At 39.2% G+C, this 22,168-nt stretch overlaps 1 protein-coding gene across 3 annotated transcripts in view; it reads left to right on the forward strand.

Moving 5' to 3' along the window:
* The window catches only part of GRIN2B (glutamate ionotropic receptor NMDA type subunit 2B), an 815,960-nt gene that overhangs the window by 286,915 nt on the left and 506,877 nt on the right, over window positions 1-22,168 (forward strand). The window lies entirely within an intron of this gene.

Here is a 22,168-nt window from a genome sequence, read left to right on the forward strand (position 1 = left end):
TTGGGTAGACTCCGGGAGTTGGTGATGGACAGGGAGACCTGGCGTGCTGCAATTCATGGGGTCACAAAGAGTCAGACATGACTGAGTGACTGAACTGAACTGAACTCTGAGAGGAAGTGGCTATGTGTATGAAATAAGAGACATAATAGTAAAATCCACAATGTTTTGGAACCCTTTGGTGTGGAACTCTAAAGAGGATTAGAAAGGGGAAGCCTCTCCCTTTCTCATTTACAAGAGTGTTGTCAAGGACTTCAGCTCTAAAGTGCAGCATCAGAACTTTGCTTTTGCTGACATCAGATTTTTTAGGTGGTGTCCTAAAATTCATCTTTTTCCCTGAGCTCCAACTTGATGAATATCCTACAACCAACTCAAATATAAAATATAAAAACAGAATTTGTTGTCCTTTCTACCCTCTACCTCCTCTTTTTCTCTACTTTTGCTTCTGTTTGAGTCTCTGCCTCAATGCATGGTAGCATCAGACACCAGATGTTTTAAATTCAGAACCTCCTGCATCATCTGCCATTCTCTCTTGCTTAATTTCTCATTTAATTACTACTAAGTTTTATAAATTTTTTCCTCTCAATTTCTTTCAGATCAACTAACTCCATTTCATTCCCCCATTACAGCTTTAGGTCAGTATCCATATGGTTCTTTCTGGATCTCCAGTGAGTCTTCCACACCATTGCAAGAATGTTTTTTCTAAAGTCTTAACCTGATGACCCCAGTTTTCTGCTTAAAACCATCATGAGCTACCCATTGCAGAAACTCTAAACCTTGGAGTGTGGTGAACAAGGTCCCAAAGCCTGTCTACCTACGTCCCGTCTGTAGCCCTATCTGTCATTCACCGTCATGTCACCGTCTTCACCAACTCCCCCCACCAAACAAGCATTCATGCTCCAGGCACATTTCATGTACCTGCATTTCCGTAAACACGCTACTTTGTTCCATGTCCCTGTGCTTTTCCTCTGGCTCTTTCCTCTAGGAGAGGAATTCTCTCCTCTCCCACCTGAGTTTTTCTGCCTTCATAGATATAGGAAGACACATAGTTATTCACTAAGACTCAATATCTACAGGATATGGAGGAAAAGAAGTGTCTTCAAAGAAGGTTGAGGAAGAATTATATATGAAAAGATATGTGAAAAAGTACTGAGTCCTGAATAGTTTTAGGAAATGGTGTTGTTACTCAAAAGAGATTGAAATTACAAAACATTCAAACAAAATATTTCCTTGGGATTCTAAGAAGCTGGTAAACTTTTATTTACTTTTAGATTCAACCTTTGTATTAGAATTTATCATATATATATATATGGGTGCTTTGTAATGTCCTGATATAGCTTTTTAAAGTTTCATAACTTGGGTTATAGGTATGACAGAAATAGTGTATGTTTATCATATAAAAGTCAAAAGAAATTTTCTTTGAAAAACTGATACTGACTAATTCCATAGCCAAAATTATCCATTATCTTCTTATGTAAGGAAGCCATTTCTATTGACATAGAACATACAGTTAGTATATACTGTTATAACTGCACAATATGGTTGGCCTACAGTTTCATAAATTCACTTCTGGACTTCTGCACAGGTTATTTCTATCATAAATCTAAACTAAGTTATTAAACTGCAAGACACACAAGTTAAAGAAAATACAATACACAAGGGCTTTATGAAGGCTTTGAAAGTATTTATGTCTGTATATGTGCATGTCCAGTATGCATGTGTACATGTAAATATTTTAGCAGGTACAACATATTTTTCTAGGGCAATTTTAAGTTCTTTTTTTCTCTGCACTCTGTCCTGAGTGGAATGAAGTTAAGCTTGCCATCATCTTTCTTAGAGTAAACATTTATACCCTTGAATACTGTTACTAAGCCATCTCTTAGGCTATTCACTGTGCAAAAATTTTGTAGTTCTTTTCATTCACCTTCATCCTCTTTCCCAAATGTGAAAGAATTCCATTCTGGGGGATGCTGTCAAATACATGGCTGGCTTCGGGGATACAAAAAATGGGATTCCCTATTTCAGGAAATAGCACTGAAAGGTAGAATAGAGAAGGAGGATTATTCTTCCCCAGGATCTTCTAGGAGATGCTTGTATTTATCCAAGTATTAAAATGATTGCAGCAATAATAATACCATTTTGCATGCCAGGTGTCATTTGAGAAATTTAAAAATGCTTAAAATTTTTTGAACAGAACAATGGATCTGGTTGTTGTGCATTTCAGAAAACTGAAAACTGAAGATTCTTAAAATCCAGGCATTTTTTCTGAAGTGAAAAGTGGTCCCAGGCTTCAACGGTGTACAGGATGTGGCATTTACTGATAAGCGAACCAGAGTAAAGGACCTATTTCCCTGTAAGATTACATTCCAGTTACCGCTCAAGCATATTTTTATTATACAAGTGTACTTGTGTGATTTTCTATATTTGACTAGTTTTAATATTAGGAATACTGTACCCTCTGGAAAGATTTTAGTAATACTTTCTAAAAAGGGGGGAACATTTCAAATAATAAGGTCCCTTTAAATCTGTGTGGAAATGAACAGACTGGAACTTCAGCTCTACAAGATTACAGCATACCAGAACTTGGAAAAAAGGATCAGATATACTGATGAAAACTGTCAAGAATCAGTCCATGATTTATACATTTGAATGTTTCTCTGTGTGTATATAATAAGAGCAAAGTGGCCTGAAAGAGAAACACCTTAACATCTCATTGGCCACGTATCCTGGATCCCAGATCCCACTTGGGAAAAAGGAGAAGGCATTGTCCTTCCCTACTCATGCCCACCAGAGTGCTGAAATGTCTCTGGGCTGGACTGAGGAGTGATGAGGACCAAGAGAGGGAGGAACAAATGTGTTTTCCTACTTCCAGAGAAGCCCAACCTCTGTGAATTTGGTATGGTCCACAGTAAGTGGGTACCTACTGCATGGATACTTTGCTGGAGAGAAGGATAGGGAAGAAGTGATGTAAGGACTCATGTGTAATAAGCACCTGTAAGGGCACCGATGCATTCATCTTCCTCCCTAAAAAGATGAGAGGAAGTTGACATAAACGTTAAGTAGGCGGAACTCCATGTTGAAATCTACTTCCCATGATAACTAAATACCTTATTCTCAACCACCTTATGAGTAGTTTTAACCTTCCCGTCCCATTTGAATGTTCTGCAAGCTTTTTCTTCCTTCAAAAATATCATTAGAACATATTTGGTAGCTTAAAGCTATTGATTCTTCCCTTTTACTCTTAAAACAATGATATTAGAATGCACATGACCTCTCTTCTGCCTCCACCCTCGTACTGAAGTGCTTAATCAGAAGCTTGATGCTCGTGCTGGTGAGTCTCCTCTCAGTATGCCCTTATTTAATGGCTGAGGAGTAACTTATCACCCAGGAGCCTGGTAACAACTCATCAAATCCCCCAACTTCTAAACGCATAATTTTAAATGCATGCTCTTGAGCAAGAGTGGTGTTTCTTCAGTTAAAAGGAAAAAAAAAAAAGTCCAATGAATATTTTTGTGAAGTGTTTATTTGTAGATCAGAATTTTATATTCCACCATAATGAAGAGGGTGTTTGGGGTAAACATAATACTTGGCAACAATCAATTATTTCAAGGGACTTACCTGACTTACCCTATTCTATGTCTCCTTTGTCTCCCCCAAACCTAATGTGACCTGACTGTTATAAGCAAGACATGGACAAATAAATCATCAAGAAAAAAAAAATCTAGCCTGCATAAAGCTTTCTGGATTAAATATAATAAAAAAAATCTTTATTTCCTCTGCTAAAGGGAGACAGATATAAGATGTTATTATAGGAAAGACTATTTTAGGCAAGATAATATTGAGTTTTATGTGTTTTTAACCTGGGAGTTCTTTTAAAAATTGTTATTAATTCCACTTCCCTAAGGAATAGGAAGGAAGCAAGCTGTAGACATGTTTTCTAGTTTGGATGAATGCCTTGGAGGGTTAGGTTGAAGCACACAGAACTAGAGAACCATTCATTTGGCTGAAAGTAATTCATTTCTTCTTCTGGATCTGACAAACTCTGAATACAGGTGATCCAGTCTTCTCTGGTCTTCAGTTAGGAATACTGAGAAAATCCACGGGCTAGTGAGGCAGGGCCAGCATTGAGCAGGAATCTGAAGCTCCCAGTTCAAAGCTGGAACTGATAACGTGGTAGCTGTTTTTGTACTTTGCTTGGCAGAGCGAGAAGCACCGAGAGAGAAAGAATTGTTTCTAGTGGGTTAGGTAAGTATTGAGCAGGAATCTGAAGCTCCCAGTTCAAAGCTGGAACTGATAACGTGGTAGCTGTTTTTGTACTTTGCTTGGCAGAGCGAGAAGCACCGAGAGAGAAAGAATTGTTTCTAGTGGGTTAGGTAAAACAACACCATTGCCTCTTTTCTTTCTGGTGTTTCTCTTAGTCACTGTATGGTATGTTTACATCTAGGCCTTTTTGAAGGTGAAAGGATCAAAGAGAAAGAAATGAGAGGATTTATTAGGATGAATAGAACTGAAAATCCACAAAAGGAGGACTACCTTTGAGCTGATGTGAGAAAGTCTCTCTTCTTTGTCTTCTTTTCCCTGAGCCTGAATAACTGTGGGGCTCAAGAGAAAGCACAAGAGAGCGGAGGAAAGAATTCTGCCAGCACTCCACTTTTCTAAGGGAAAGAGACCCAAGTGGGTTCTGTCCAATTGTTCATTTGAAAACATTCTAAAAGTAGGCAAAACAGCGTTCATTGATCCATTAGCTAAAACAGTGCCACAACCAGATTTTCTATCGACCTTTTGGAAAAATTTCATATTCTGTTCTATTGTTAGAAGTGATTTTTTTCTTTTCAAGCTTGACTTTAATAGTTGATCTTGATTAACAATCCTAAACCCGTGGCTTCTCTGAATGCCTTGTTGAAACCTTGCAATATAGTTTATAAGCCTAGAGCTGTCCTTCTGGTCAACTGTTTTATTTTTGTCACTTGTGTGTTTTTCCATTTTTTAAAAAAATATCAAATCAATATTTACTCTCAAATGTTGAAAACATTTCTCTACATAGAAAACCCTAAAGACTCCACCATAAAATTACTAAAGCTAATCAACGAATATAGTAAAGTTGTAGGATATAAAATTAACACACAGAAATCCCTTGCATTCCTATACACCAACAATGAGAAAACAGAAAGAGAAATTAAGGAAACAATTCCATTCACTATCGCAATGAAAAGAATAAAATACTTAGGAATATATCTACCTAAAGAAACAAAAGACTTATATATAGAAAACTATAAAACACTGATGAAAGAAATCAAAGAGGACACAAACAGATGGAGAAATATACCGTGTTCATGGATCGGAAGAATCAATATAGTGAAAATGAGTATACTACCCAAAGCAATCTACAGATTCAATGCAATCCCTATCAAATTTCCAACAGTATTCTTCAGAGAACTAGAACAAATAATTTCACAATTTGTATGGAAATACAAAAAACCTCAAATAGCCAAAGCAATCTTGAGAAAGAAGAATGGAACTGGAGGAATCAACCTGCCTGACTTCAGGCTCTACTACAAAGCCACAGTCATCAAGACAGTATGGTACTGGCACAAGGACAGAAATATAGATCAATGGAACGAAATAGAAAACCCAGAGATAAATCCACGCACCTATGGACACCTTATCTTTGACAAAGGAGGCAAGAATATACAATGGAGAAAAGACAATTTCTTTAACAAGTGGTGCTGGGAAAAATGGTCAACCACTTGTAAAAGAATGAAACTAGAACACTTTCTAACACCATACACAAAAATAAACTCAAAATGGATTAAAGATCTAAACGTAAGACCAGAAACTATAAAACTCCTAGAGGAAAACATAGGCAAAACACTCTCTGACATAAACCACAGCAGGATCCTCTATGACCCACCTTCCAGAATACTGGAAATAAAAGCAAAAATAAACAGGACCTAATTAAACTTAAAAGCTTTTGCACAACAAAGAAAACTATAAGCAAGGTGAAAAGACAGCCCTCAGAATGGGAGAAAATAATAGCAAATGAAGCAATGGACAAACAATTAATCTCAAAAATATATAAGCAACTCCGGCAGCTCAATTCCAGAAAAATAAACGACCCAATCAAAAAGTGGGCCAGGAAGGGGAACACATGTAAACCCATGGCTGATTCATGTCAATGTATGGCAAAAACTATTACAATATTGTAAAGTAATTAGCCCCCCCCCCAAAAAAAAAAGAATTCAAAAAAAAAAAAAAAAAGTGGGCCAAAGAACTAAACAGACACTTCTCCAAAGAAGACATACAGATGGCTAACAAACACATGAAAAGATGCTCAACATCACTCATTATCAGAGAAATGCAAATCAAAACCACAATGAGGTACCATTTCACGCCTGTCAGAATGGCTGCTATCCAGAAGACTACAAGCAATAAATGCTGGAGAGGGTGTGGAGAAAAGGGAACCCTCTTACACTGTTGGTGGGAATGCAAACTAGTACAGCCACTATGGAGAACAGTGTGGAGATTCCTCAAAAAACTGGAAATAGAACTGCCATATGCCCCAGCAATCCCACTGCTGGGCATACACACTGAGGAAGCCAGACTTGAAAGAGACACGTGTACCCCAATGTTCATTGCAGCACTGTTTATAATAGTCAGGACATGGAAGCAGCCTAGATGCCCATCAGCAGATGAATGGATAAGGAAGCTGTGGTACATATACACAATGGAATATTACTCAGCCATTAAAAAGAATACATTCGAATTAGTTCTAATGAGGTGGATGAAACTGGAGCCTATTATACAGAGTGAAGTAAGCCAGAAAGGAAAACACCAATACAGTATACTAACACATATATATGGTATTTAGTCAATCGGTAAAGATAACCCTGTATGCGAGACATCAAAAGAGACACAGATGAATAGAACAGTATTATGGACTCTATGGGAGAGGGCGAGGGCAGGATGATATGGGAAAATGGCATGGAAGCATGTAAATTATCATATGTAAAACGAATCGCCAGTCCAGGTTCAATGCATGATACAGGGTGCTCGGGGCTGGTGCACCGGGATGACCCGGAGGGATGGGATGGGGAGGGAGGTGGAAGGGGGGTTCTGGAAGGGGAAAACATGTACACCCATGGTGGATTCATGTCAGTTCAGTTCAGTTCAGTTCAGTTGCTCAGTCGTGTCCGACTCTTTGTGACCCCATGAATTGCAGCACGCCAGGCCTCTCTGTCCATTGCTAACTCCCGGAGTCTACCCAAACCCATGTCCATCGAGTCAGTGATGCCATCCAACCATCTCATCCTCTGTTGTCCCCTTCTCCTCCTGCCCCCAATTCTACCCAGCATTAGGGTCTTTTCCAATGAGTCAACTCTTTGCATGAGGTGGCCAAAGTATTGGAGTTTCAGCTTCAACATCAGTCCTTCCAATGAATACCCAGGATTGATCTCCTTTAGAATGGATTGATTGGATCTCCTTGCAGTCCAATGGACTCTCAAGAGTCTTCTCCAACACCACAGTTCAAAAGCATCAATTCTGCGGCACTCAGCTTTCTTCACTGTCCAACTCTCACATCCATACATGACCACTGGAAAAACCATAGCCTTGACTAGACGGACTTTTGTTGGCAGAGTAATGTCTCTGCTTTTAAATATGCTATCTAGGTTGGCCATAACCTTCCTTCCAAGGAGTAAGCGTATTTTAATTTCATGGCTGCAATCACCATCAGCGGTGATTTTGGAGCCCCAAAAATAAAGTCTGACACTGTTTCCACTGTTTCCCCATCTATTTGCCATGAAGTGATGGGACCAGATGCTATGATCTTAGTTTTCTGAACGTTGAGCTTTAAGCCAACTTTTTCACTCTCCTCTTTCATTTTCATCAAGAGGCTCTTTAGTTCTTCTTCACTTTCTGCCATAAGGGTGGTGTCATCTGCATATCTGAGGTTATTGATATTTCTCCCGGCAATCTTGATTCCAGCTTGTGTTTCTTCCAGCCCAGCGTTTCTCATGATGTACTCTGCATATAAGTTAAATAAGCAGGGTGACAATATACAGCCTTGACGTACTCCTTTTCCTATTTGGAACCAGTCTGTTGTTCCACGTCCATCTAACTGTTGCTTCCTGTCCTGCATACAGATTTCTCAAGAGACAGGTCAGATGGTCTGGTATTCCCATCTCTTTCAGAGTTTTCCACAGTTTGTTGTGATCCACACAGTCAAAGGCTTTGGCATAGTCAATAAAGCAGAAATAGATGTTTTTCTGGAACTCTCTTGCTTTTTCGATCATCCAGCGGATATTGGCAATTTGATCTCTGGTTCCTCTGCCTTTTCTAAAACCAGCTTGAACATCTGGAAGTTCATGGTTCACGTATTGCTGAAGCCTGGCTTGGAGAATTTTGAGCATTACTTTACTAGCATGTGAGATGAGTGCAATTGCGTGGTAGTTTGAGCATTCTTTGTCATTGCTTTTCTTTGGGATTGGAATGAAAATTGACCTTTTCCAGTCCTGTGGATTCATGTCAATGTATGGCAAAACTAATACAACATTGTAAAGTTAAAAAATAGAAAATAAACTAATTAAAAAAACATCAAATCAATATTTACTCTCAAATGTTGAAATGAAAAAACAGAAATGTTATGATGAGTAGATCTATAAATTCATTATGTGAATTAATATTTCTGTTGGACTTGGTTGTAATTAAGTTACACTTGCCTTTTGAACTCTGGGTTGTCATTAAAGCATGTGGGTTTAACTTCTTACAATAAACTCATTCAGGAATTATGCTAAAATTATTAAGCATGTGTAGAGTATGCAAGGGCTTCCTTGGTGGCTCAGTGGTAAAGAATCTGCCTGCCAAGCAGGAGATCTGGGTTCAACTTCTAGATCGGGAAGATCCCCTGGAGAAGGAAATAGCAACCCACTTCAATATTCTTGCCTATGAAATCCCATGGACAGAGGACCCTGGAGGACTACAGTCCATAATGTCACAAAGAGTCGTACACGACTTAGTGAATAAAAACAACATAACATATTAAATAACCACACTATTAAAGCCCAATGTTGATAAATATTGATCCACTATTTTTTTTTAAGTCACTCAGTTGTGTCCGACTCTTTGTGACCCCATGGACTATAGAGTCCATGGAATTCTCCAGGCCAGAATACTAGAATGGGTAGACTTTCCCTCTAGGGGATCTTCCCAACCTAGGGATCGAACTCAGGTCTCCTGCATTACAGGCAGATTCTTTACCAGCTGAGCCACAGTGGAAGCCCAAGAATACTGGAGTGGGTAGCCTATCTCTTCTCCAGGGGATATTCCCGACCCAGGAATCAAACTGGGGTCTCCTGCATTGCAGGTGGATTCTTTACCAACTGAGCTATCATGGAAGCCTTCACTATTGAGTTAATATAAACCATTATGATAATATAAGCTTCACCTCCAAAAACTATAGAAATTGGATTAAGGAATATAGCTGTCTATTTCTAAGGTGAAAGTATGAAAAACTAAGGATGCAGTCATTGACTGATTTTCTATTTCCACTTAGTCATATAAGATCTGTGTTATTAATTATAAAAAATTGTTTACTGTATATAATAGTTATATACTAACTATATAAGTTGTTAGTATAATTCATCACCATTGTAGAGTCATCAGTTCAAGTCTTTATCTGTCCTTTGGAGGCATTTTGCAAATAACGAACTTGCTCTTAACATGCTTCCATGCTAAGCAGTTTAGACTTTATCCTGTAAGTGATGAGAGACAGTTAAGAATTTTAAAGCAGGAGGTGTCTTGACCAATGTATACTCTTAAGAGATCCCCCTAATGTAGTGTGCTGGATGCATGAGAGGGAGTTGAGTCTAGAAGTTGGAAGAATGATTACAGGTCTATTACAACAGCTCAGGGCAAAGCTATGGAGAGCTCGGAATGAAATCGTGAGAGTAGAGAAGCTAAGGATAAGATGGATTCAAGAGATATTCATGAGAAAGAATTAGAGTAAGAGGTGTGAGAGAGGGACAAATCGGATTCATCTTCAGGAGTTTGACTTGGACAACTGGGTAAATGCTGATATTATCCCCAGTAGGGAATATAGTAGTGGAGGAGGACTTGACAAGAAAAGAAAGAATGTGGATAAGTGTGGACATGTTGAGTGTGCAATGTTTCAAAGACATCAGTCTCCTCGGCAGCAATCTCCAGTGCATTTGAAAATGTGGTTCTCAAGTCTGGAAGAAAGATTTGGCCTAGGGTACAGGAAATCACTGGAAATCCTAGCTATACAGTTTGGGTGCTGGAAACCATGGGAGTGGATGAGATCAATAGGAAGTGATTCTGCTGAGGTCATAGTGCTGCTTCAGTGAATTTCCTAATGCAATATTTTTTTCCTTAATAAGAATGAAGCTTCAGAAAGCACAGGGAATTTATTAAGATGAGGCTATTGTTTCTTTAACTTTGAAGTGGTGGATGACTGTGGCTGTCAGAGAACAGAGAAATAGTTAACATTGTTGCAAGAAGGAACATGGCCTTTTTCTCAACAGTGCTCCATCACTGTGAATTTTTATTTATTCTATTTCTAGTGAGAGCCTCACCAGGATGCTTCTAGCGTGGCTTCTGAAAGTATTGCCCAATAATGTATTATTGGAATAATAGTGTGGATTTAGGCTGCTAGGTGGTACTATACATTTTATGATCGCTGCTCCATGGAGAGCTACCACACGAGCCTTTTCTAAACTCTATTTGCTAACCCTATAAAAACATAAACCCAGATCCAACCTTACTCAACTTTTGTAACCCAGGTCAGCCTGGGTGATTCACAAGGTCAAAACACTAAAGTAACATTGCAAGGAAAATTGAAATTGATCAAAATTTCACTGAATCAAGACTAACTTAGGGCAATGTGAATTTTCTGGGAGTTTATGATAGTTAGGAATTTCTGTAAGTGCTTCTGTGGTAAATAGTTTAAAATAGTTTAAAAGAAAAATCTTCAAAATTAAAGTTTTATACTAGGGTAAACGTGCAAAATAAATGTGATGGGTATAATTTGAATATACAAATGTAAAGAAAATAATTATAGATAAAATCAATATTTCTTCTCCATAGAATGACTGACCAAAGAAGAGGAGCAAGTTGTTTGCACAGAGGATGAATATTAAATTAATAAGCTTGATAAGAGCTACAGAAAAATAGATTAAAGGAGATGCTCATAGGAGATACTCCTTGTTATATGTTATATAAACAAATATAAATAAAATAATATAAACCAAGTTTGCAGCACAGTGAGAAAGAGGCGCAAATAAGATTTTGCAAACTCACAAAGTTTCCTAGCTGGGAATTTCCTGGTGGTCCAGTGGTGAGGAATCAGCACTTTCACTGCTGTGGCCTGCCTTCGAGCCCTGCTTGGGGAACTAAGATCCCACAAGCTGTGCGGTTGGGTGCCCCCCCAAAGAAATTTCCTTAGAGAAAAGTTGGAAATGAAATCAATAAATGTGATAGTACTCAATGATCAATAATCCCACTTTTGGAGATGCACCCCAAGTAAATATTTCTAAGAGAAAAATGTATTTTTTTATATCTAGCTGTAGCAGTAGCAAATTATTTATCACAGTAAAAAATTAGAAACAAAATTTAAGGAATGGATTAGCAAATTATGACTTTTATCCTCATCAATATATGGTTTATGTAGATTACTTAGAATATAAAAAGTAGATTTAAGTGAAAAAAAGATCAAGTTATGTAATCACATATATTACAACTACATAAAAATTAAATATATACATAAATATCTATAAAAATAGAAACAAATAACACAAATAGCTAGTGTTTTAAAATTAAGGTATAGGCTAAAGAGTTATTTTAATGTAAAAGTAATTAGAAATACTAGTACAAAAAATATTTTGAATCTTTAGTAATAATTTTAAGTTCCTTTCAAATTAAATGAGATGGTCAGTCTTTTTCAGGGTTCAAGATAAGACATAAAAGTAAATATCCTGCTTAACCAAATTCTAAGAATCTTGGTGTCAAGTGTGAATGTACTCTCTTTTAAAAACTCAGAAAACCTATAGCATAATAGCACATGTCTTTGGAAGGCCTTAATTAAGCCAACCCATTGTTCCTTCTGCAATCATGTTAGTTAATTGTTCTTTCCTTGTTCTTTCTTTAAATGTTGACATTATTAGATAGTTATTAATTTTTTAGCTCTAACATCTATCATGCTATCAAACCTGATTTCACAGTACAGGAAAACCTCATTAATTTTGACCTTAACTAAGCTGAAATTTGTGATAATTTAAGCAAAATGTACTTAAATTCTCTTCAAATCTAGTTTTACTAGATCAGGCAAACTTCCCTGTGGCCAGATTCTCTGGGACAGCAGATATTCTGAAGACCACTCCCTCCAATCTTCCTTATCTCCTGTCTGTCTGAAACTTGTAACAGAGCATGGTGCCTTGGTATGGGGGCAGGCCTTCCCCCTTATCCTCCACCTTTGCTCTTCTCCAGAGTACCTAGATAATGGTATTGATGCACAGGTCCTAAGTTGTTTTGCAGATGTAAAAAACCTATCCCCTCTCCAACAAATGGAAGATAACTCCTTGATGAACATGAGCACATAGCCCTGAGCCTCTGGAGCCTAAGGACTGATAATGTTAACTCCTGTGACACCACCCTGCTACCTCACCGTCAATCAGAGAATTGTGCACAACTACTGACCCTGTGACTGCCCCCACCCCCAACCTGGCTTTTAAAAGTGTTTTGCTGAAACCCTTTGGGGAGTTTGGGGCTTTTTAGGGCAGGAGCCACCCATCTCCTTGTATGGTCCTGCAGTAAACCTTTCTCTGCTCTAAACTCTGACATTTCAGTTTGTTTGGCTTCACTGTGTGTAGGGCACATGAACTTGCATTATTAAAATTACCTTGTTAATGTAAAGCTTTGTTATCAAGTAGCACCCCAGGTTCAATCCCTGGGTTGGGAAGATCCCCTGGAGAAGGGAATAGCTGCCTACTAGAGTATTCTTGCCTGGAGAATCCATGGACAGAAGAGCCTGGTGGGCTGCAGTGCATGGGGTCCCAAAGCATCAGAGCTGACTGAGCAACTAACACTTTCACTTTTTTTTTTTTCCAGCACAAAGATACTCTGAATCAGAGGTCACAGTCCAGACACTTCCAAGAAGTTGGGTTTTGTTTGATCCATATGGTGTTTGTGTGTTCCTCCCAGAATTTAAAAGACTTTGGATAGTGCGTACACTTTTCAGTTCAGCATACTCCTAACCATGCTTAGATGATGTTACTTCATGCATTTGAGTTCGCCACTTCTTCAACTGTTGAGATTGTCTCAGAAAACTGTTTTGAAAAATTCCACATTTTTTTCTTCCATGATCTCTGGAATAGTATTTCCAATGAGAAGTGCTCATTGTCACATCTTTTCTGCTGCTTTGCTTCTATTAACATTTCATAGGCACAGCCTGGTGTTTTAATGAAACTGTACCTCCTTGAGGGCTGGGATAGGTGTTTAATTTGTTTTATATCTTCTACAGTGCCTAGTGGGCTTCCTAGGTGGTGCTAGTGGTAAAGAATCTGCCTGAGACATGGGTTCAGTCCCTGGGTTGGGACGACCCCTTGCAGGAGGGTATAGCAACCCACTCCAGGATTCTTGCCTTGAGAATCCCATGGACAGAGGAGCCTGGTGGACTACAGTCCATAGGGTCACAAAGAGTTGGACATGACGGAAGCGACTAAACACATATACACAATGCCTAGTAGAATAACTTTAGAGTAAGTGCTCCATGACTACTGAATGACTGGCTAGTTGATAACTAAGGGTACATAAAGATTCTAATATCAGATAGAATGATACTATTCATGCTGTGCCTTAAAGTTTGTAAAGCATACGGATTATGTCATTGGATCTTTTCAGTCTCTCTGGACAGGAATAAGAGTGGTGAAGGGGATCCGAGCATGAACACCCTAGATTCTGAGAAGGGAGGTAGAAATTAGGATATATGAGTATACATGCTTATCCAAAGACATTTTAAATTAGTGCTTTCACCTTGACTTTGAGCTTTAAGACTCAAATGTCTAATTTCTGGTTGTTAGGAGAAAAACTGGTTGAGGAAGTAGGTATCATTGCTGCTCACAAAATTTATGGGTCTACTCCTTCTAGAAAAAATTACACTTTCTGGCTCCCATGGAGCTGGGATTGGCCACCAGACTAGTTTTGTCTGATGTGTTGTGGGGACAACATGCACATACACACAGCCCCTAATGAAATATGCTTAATTCACACAGTTTCACGTTAATTTCACATTTATTTTGTGGAACCACTGACTCCATGTTGTGATCATCTCACACCCTGTGACTCTGGGTTCTCTCAATAGGCTGCCCAGGTCTCCCTGCAGCCTCTTTATCCCCTCAACTCCAGCAGGAGAACCCTATGCTGCTTTGTCCTTATTTCCTTTATTTAACTGGTTTCCATAAAAGGTCTCTTGCTTACAACTGCAGAGGGTACAGGGTGATGGGAACAGAGGGGCCAGCAGAAGTGGGCAGAAGCATGACAAAAGGAAGAGGGCAGGAAAAAGAGGTGGTATCAGCCCAGAGGATGATGACAGGGACTGTTCTAGGAGTAAAGGACCACGTGGAAGGAGGCAGATGCTAAAGTAGAAAAAGAAATTGGGGGCCCTGACATGTGACTTACAAAGAAAAACATTAAAAGTTTCAGAGAAGAGCTTGAAGTGACAAGAGAAAAGGGAACTAGTGAGAGAAGAGTTATAAAATTTATCTCCATTTTGTTTTATCATTTGCATCATTATCCGACTGCCTCTGGTAATAAGATGTTTCAAGATGCCTTCAGATGGAGATGGAGTCTCTCATCCATATTGTCTGAGTAAAAGACATTGGGGCACATTTCTCAAGAAGCTTGAACAATCTGATTCTGTATCATCAGAAGAGTGCATTTTCTCTTCATCATAATGGTGAGACGAGACAGTTCCCCCCACCCCCAAAGTGTTTAGGTGGAAAAAATAAAAAGACCTTTTCAGGTGGCAAAAAACAAGATTCCAAAGAACTCCTTTTTAAAAAGAAAAACAAGCTGGGTCAGATACAGTGTTGTCATATTTTTTCTATGTTGCAGGAAGGGAAAAAACAATTAATAAGGCAGTGCCAACTCTGACTGTGCTTAATAGGGGGTTATTTCCACGTGGGGCATGTTCTCGCAGGAGTTGAGTGATGCTAGAAATAACACCATGCGGATTCTTCCCCTTCTCTGTTACAGAGAACTCTTACTACCACATCACATCACATCATATCTCCTGCTTTCCAGATTCAGTCTTCTTTCTGAAAGTCTCATTTATTCCTCCCTTTTCTCTCTCCTCCTTCCTGCCCCCATTGTATAATCTGGAAAAGAAAAGGGCCTATTTGGGGACGTATTAAAGAAATGTTTCCCCGAGTACAGAATGCAAATGTCTAGAAGTGTATTGCTCCCAATATATACAACAAGCTCAAAAAACTGCAGTGGATAATGAAGACTTGCTTTCATTGTTGGAGGACAGGCAGGTCTTCACACAGGGATGAAAGTTGTTTATCCCTTTGAAAAAAGACTGCCCAAGTTGAATAATTAATATCATTATGATAAGAACAAAACAGAGATTCTTTTAAAAGAGTAATGATGGTAGAGTCAGAATCTTAGTATGCTTGTGAGGGTGATTAAAATTGAATGCTCTGCCCGTGTTTCCTGTACACTCCAGGAATTGCAAGCAAAATAAGATGGATTGGATTCAGCCAAAGGCATTAATATGCATGTTGTCAACTAAGCCTTTAACCAATTATTTTTTCAGAGATAATAAACATTTGAATATTTTCTCTAGAAACCAGAAAGCCTGTTTTACTTGAGGTAACGAGCAGGGGCAGGCTGACTTTGAAGCTAATGCAGCTTCAGACTCCCAGCCACTCACCTGGGCCCTTTCTAAAGCTGCGAGAGAGGCCCTAATAATGTGTCCAAATGTTTTAGTAGAATTTGTGAAAGTAGCATATTTTAATTGCAAATAGTTTAAGATTGCTATCTCTTTCCACTCCAATCTTCTCTGATTTTTCCCTCATGCTGAATGTCCTTGAAATGGTGGTGAGCATCTTTGAGATGAAGCTAAGAGGAAGTTGAGTTGGGAATAATTTAATTTGGGTTTAGTGAGATATATTTATGCGGCTTGCAATCAGTTTCCTGTGAAATTATTGCCAGCTGTCCCAAGGAAAAGCTTCCAAGAAAATACCACCTGCGCCTTCTACCTACACACCCAGCATTGTGACATGAAAGAGTCACAGAACATGCGCTCTTCGGGTCATTCCTTTTCTCGTTGGAAAAAAATATGCCCCACCTCACCTGAAGTTGTTGACCACGTTTGTATTTTGTCAGTTTTTTTCTTTCCTTTAAAATTTTCTCCCAAGTAGAGTATGTGACCACTTAGAATTTTTGTTAAAGAACCAAAGCGTTATGTTTCCCATGAGAAAAAGGCTCAAGCTTTGTAACATGTGTACATCAGTATTAAGGCTCTAAAATTTTTCATCGGCTGGGAAGAGAAACCCAAACATGGAAATGTAAAAAAGTTTATTCAAAGAGTTGATAAAGCTTGATTGCACCACTTAACCTGTAATTTGGAAAAACATTTTGGGATATATTAATAAAAGAAGTGAGAAATTACAGACTGCTGTTTGGGACATATTTGAAGAGTTCCTTCTTTTATAATCTACATTTACTTATCAAAGAGTTGAGAGAAAACTTAGATAATAATTAATGGAATATGAAACAAAAAAGAAAAAGATTAGCTTTGACATCAATAGAAATCAATCTGACATTGAGAAGTGAATTGCAACCTTTTTTTTTTTTTCAAATTATACTTTTGTTCTTTAAGAAGAAAAGAGAAATTTTGAATAGAAGTAATGAATAGCCTTCTGGATTGTTCGATAAACCAGTTAATGAAGAGGAGTGAATCATCTGTACACATTGGGAAATGATTTAAGTTTCTGGCAGGTTTGAGGCAAAATACTGACATTGATGAAGATAATGTAAAACTTTATAATACGTTGCAAACTGGTTAATAAGTGTCATCAGTCCAAAGGATATATAAGATGAATCACTGTACAGGAAAACTGGAAACCCTTGAAGCCTTACAATGTATATATGAAAGAAATTTGAGAAAAGATTTTCCCCAATTCTACAACAATTCAAAAAAAATGTACATTGTACTACTACCAATAAGTAAGAAATCTTTCCGAATAATCAGCAACAAAAAAAACAAAAACAAAATTTGAACAACCATCAGATTGGATTCTTTCTATTATTTTTACAGAAAATGACATTAATCATAATGTGAAGAGGTGTTCAAAGAGTATGAAGCTAAAAAAGGTAGAAAAGCAAGTATTACCAAAGAGTCAAGCAGCAACTAATAAAACCTGTTATTTAATTTTTAAAAATGTCTCATTTATAAATATCAGAATTCTTTAATTGTTGTGATTTATTTTCTCATGTTAAGTAAGGATTTACTTTCACATCAAATTTTCTACTCTTTTCCTTAAAGAAGGACCCTGAATTGTAAGCTTCAGGCCCTACCTTTTGGTTTTAGTGTTTGACCTGAAAGATGCTGTGAGATAAACATACTTCTTTTTCCCCAGACTAGGTATGGGCTTTGCATCTGCTGAGTGGGCCGTGGACAAGAGTCTGCATCTCCGGGGATCCTTTGGGTCAAGTGAGCTAGCAGAATACCTCCAACAGTGTCATTAGCAGCCTGGAGCAAGAGCTTTTACCTCAATAAACAATGCTGTGAAATACAACCCAGCATCTTGTCACGTTAGAATATTGCTTTCTGTACTGTCTGACTAGGAGTTAGGAAATGCATACTTGCAATGTTGAGAAATGGTGTTTCAAATTTCATGAATCCGGGTGATCTTTGAAAACAGTTTTATTGAAAGGCTTGTGGTCCTTGGAGGCAAGGTTGTTCATTAGAAGGGTAAGTGAGTGACCAGAAGTCAGAAATAAGGAGAGAGGTCTCCCCTGTTAAATAGGCAATGAACATCGTAGAGAAGTGATACCACCTTCCGCTCACAAGCTGTATTGTCCCTAGAAGCTGCTCTTCCAGGGTCAGCAAGGCTGCTTGGGAAAGTGGTTTCTAACAGTCATAAAAATTTCCTTAAGATTTACAGAGACCCCACTACGTGTCTGGAATTGCACCACTGTTGGAGGAGATCATTAAGAGGATGTGACCGCCAGTGGATCCAGGCAAAATAAAAACTCCTTCCACCCTCCCCTGTCTTTGGAATATTCATTTCACCCGCTGTTCTCATTCGGAGCCACTTCAAGGATGCAGCCTTTAGAGGACATGTTATTAAGATCATCTGGAATGTACAGGGCTTCCCTGATGGCTCAGTGGGTAAAGAATCTGCCTGGCAATGCAGGAGACACAGGAGATGAGGGTTCGATCCCTGGGTTCAGGTCCCTGGGTTCAGATCCCCTGAAATTGTTTCAGAGCAAATGGCAACCCACTCCAGTATTCTTGCCTGGAGAATCCCATGGACAGAGGAGGCTGGTGGGGTCACAAAGAGTTGGACACACTATGTGATGGAGCACCTTCACACGCTGGGATATATATGTGACTTAACTCCATTAGAGCTTCTATGTAGGGCCGGTAGGAGTGGAGATCTACTCATCTTGCAGCTGCCAAAGACAGCAAGCTTGGTATGTAAGTTCCTTTCCTTATTAAAACTGCCACCGAAAAATATACAATGGAGAAAAGACAATTTCTTTAACAAGTGGTGCTGGGAAAACTGGTCAACCACTTGTAAAAGAATGAAACTAGAACACTTTCTAACACCATACACAAAAATAAACTCAAAATGGATTAAAGATCTAAATGTAAGACCAGAAACTATAAAACTCCTAGAGGAAAACATAGGCAAAACACTCTCTGACATAAATCACAGCAAGATCCTCTATGACCCACCTCCCAGAGTAATGGAAATAAAAGCAAAAATAAACAAATAGGATCTAATTAAACTTAAACGCTTTTGCACAACAAAGGAAACTATAAGCAAGGTGAAAAGACAGCCTTCAGAATGGGGGAAAATAATAGCAAATGAAGCAACTGACAAAGAATTAATCTCAAAAATATACAAGCAGCTCATGCAGCTCAATACCAGAAAAATAAACGACCCAATTAAAAAATGGGCCAAAGAACTAAACAGACATTTCTCCAAAGAAGACATACAGGTGGCTAACAAACACATGAAAAGACGCTCAACATCACTCATCAGAGAAATGCAAATCAAAACCACAATGAGGTACCATCTCATGCCAGTCAGAATGGCTGCTATCAAAAAGTCTACAAACAATAAATGCTGGAGAGGGTGTGGAGAAAAGGGAAGCCTCTTACACTGTTGGTGGGGAATGCAAACTAGTACAGCCACTCTGGAGAACAGTGTGGAGATTCCTTAAAAAACTAGAAATAAAACTGCCATACAACCAAGCAATCCCACTGCTGGGCATACACACTGAGGAAACCAGAATTGAAAGAGACACGTGTTCCCCAATGTTCATCGCAGCACTGTTTACAATAGCCAAGACATGGAAGCAAGCTAGATATCCATCAGCAGACGAATGGATAAGGAAGCTGTGGTACATATATACAATGGAATATTACTCAGCTATTACAAAGAATGTATTTGAATCAGTTCTAATGAGGTGGATGAAACTGGAGCCTATTATACAGAGTGAAGGAAGTCAGAAAGAAAAATACCAATACAGTATATTAACACATATATATATGGAATTTAGAAAGATGCTAATGATGACCCTATATGCGAGACTGTGAAAGAGACACAGATGTAAAGAACAGACTTTTGGACTATGTGGGAGAAGGCAAGGGTGGGATGATTTGAGAGAATAGCACTGAAACATGTATATTATCATATGTGAAATAGATGACCAGTCCAAGTTCAATGCATGAAGTGGGGCACTCGAAGCTGGTGCTCTGGGACAACCCAGAGGGATGGGATGGGGAGGGAGGTGGGAAAGCTTTTGGGATGAGGGACACAAGTACACTCATGGCTGATTCATGTCAATGTATGGCAAAAACCACCACAATATTGTAAAATAATTAGCCTCCAATTAAAATAAACAAATTAATTAAAAAAAACACAACCCTGCCACCTACCAATCTGGAGTGGTCTGCCTCTTCCTGTGGTCCCTCCTTGCCCTCCGTGTATGAGGCCATTTTGAATCACCCCAGGGGAACTCTTGTGGCTGCTAACTAACAGCTCGTGCTGGGAATATATGGATACCTAGATGCTGGTCTGTCTCCCTAGTCAAACAACTAGTTGGGAAAACCAGAGAGGGGGATGGTAGTGAGGTGCTAGACCTCATTTAAAAATCTTTGAAATTGGTACAGAAATCAATTCAGGCTGGGTTGACAGAAAAATATCCTCTGTGGAGGTGGCACTTGAGCCACTGAAAGGGAGAGCGGACTTCATGAGGAAGAGGGGGTCTGACAGCTCCTCCCTCCCTCTGTACTTGCAAAAGTGAACAGGAGGAACGGGATGGCTGGGTCCAGGAAAGGAATAAAAGAAGAGAATTGGTCCAATTTGGGTGAGGGGGATTGGGGATAGGAAGGGGATGGTGGGCTCTGAAGTTAAAAAAAAAAAGCCTTGAGTGAGCTTGGATATTATTTTGAAGTTAATGGGCATTCCTGGAAGACTCTGGGAAGAGAATTTCAGGAAATTCCCACAGGGCCCTGGCTCTCCTCATCCTACTCCCCTCCTGGAATCCACATTTCTAACAACTAGAAATCTATGTATAGAGGGGCCTGGGTTGGGTAAGCTGTTGAGTCACGGGGCACAGCAATTCCAGATGTTTCTGCTTTTCTCCAAAGAGATGGAAGATCAGGTCTGTCGTGTGTTAGTCGCTCAGTTGTGTCCTACTCTTTGCGACCCCATGGACTGTGGCCTGCCAGGCTCTTCTGTTCAGGAATTCTCCAGGCAAGAATACTGAAGTGGGTTACCATTTCCTTCCCCAGGGGATCTTCCCGTCCCAGGCATTGAACTCGGGTCTCCCACATCCCAGGAGGATTCTTGAGTCTTCAAGGGAAGCCCAGACCAGCTCTACCTTGACTTAAAAAAAATAGCACTACTATTACTGAGAAAGAGTAATTTGCAAGTGAACACAGTGTATTTGTGTTTTCACGTAATGCTTATATGTTTGTCTTAAAAATCTTACATTCAAAGATTTGGCCTATCAAAATTAGGAAATTTATGAAAGAATTAGTTCAGATTATTGGGGGTGCTGTCTGGTTTATAGCACTGCATTCTACAAAGATCAAAGCGCCCAGCTACTAGGTGTAAACACTTCACATAGGATTGTGACCTGTGTGTGTGTGTGGCTCCTTCTCAGAAATGGGTGAGCATCACCAAAATGAAAATGTCCTACCACCATAACATTCTGTATCTCTGAAGAGACAATGGATCTGAATAAAAGTGATACCTACACAATGATACTAATATTAAAAATAAACAATACTACAGGTGGTGAAAATACTGTTAAAATAGAAAGCAGCTTAAGAGAGAGAGAAATGAGTAGATAAATTTGCTTTTCACAAGAGGGTGGGTTTGAAAACGCCAGGAAATCTCGTTTTATTTAGGGATTATTCATTTGTCTCATCTTCTTCTCAAAGTCTTTAAATACCAGCATCTACTTTAATAAAAAATTCCAAATTCCTCAAACCTTCACTAGCAGTCAGAGAAGCACACATGTAGTCCGTACTATACAATTTAGCCCTTAATTACATTTGCCTTGCTTTGCTTCCCATTGTGTTAACGCGTCAGCCTCCCGTGCTTAAAATAGATCTTAAGCTTCTTGAAGGCAAGAACCCGGCTTTCAACTGTTTGCAGCACGGGGGCACTTAACGAAGCCAAGGCTGATTTATGGACAATCAAGCCAGGACCTTAAATTTCAAACCGCAGTCCCGCCTCGGGGAGAGGCTTACCCGCTGCGGAGCCGGGCCGCCCACCCGGGGCCCTGTCTCGCTGCCCCCACCCCTCGGCCGCCCTTCCTCGTCGCTGTTCCCCAATCCGGCCAGCAGGAGGCGCCACGGACTCGGGTTAAGCCGTTTCCCCCTTTTTCCGACCCCACTTCCCCCAGCACA

This window comes from Giraffa tippelskirchi, chromosome 4, assembly GCF_054371585.1.
Source record: "Giraffa tippelskirchi isolate mGirTip1 chromosome 4, T2T-mGirTip1v1.2.pri, whole genome shotgun sequence".
Classification (NCBI taxonomy): Eukaryota; Metazoa; Chordata; class Mammalia; order Artiodactyla; family Giraffidae; genus Giraffa; species Giraffa tippelskirchi.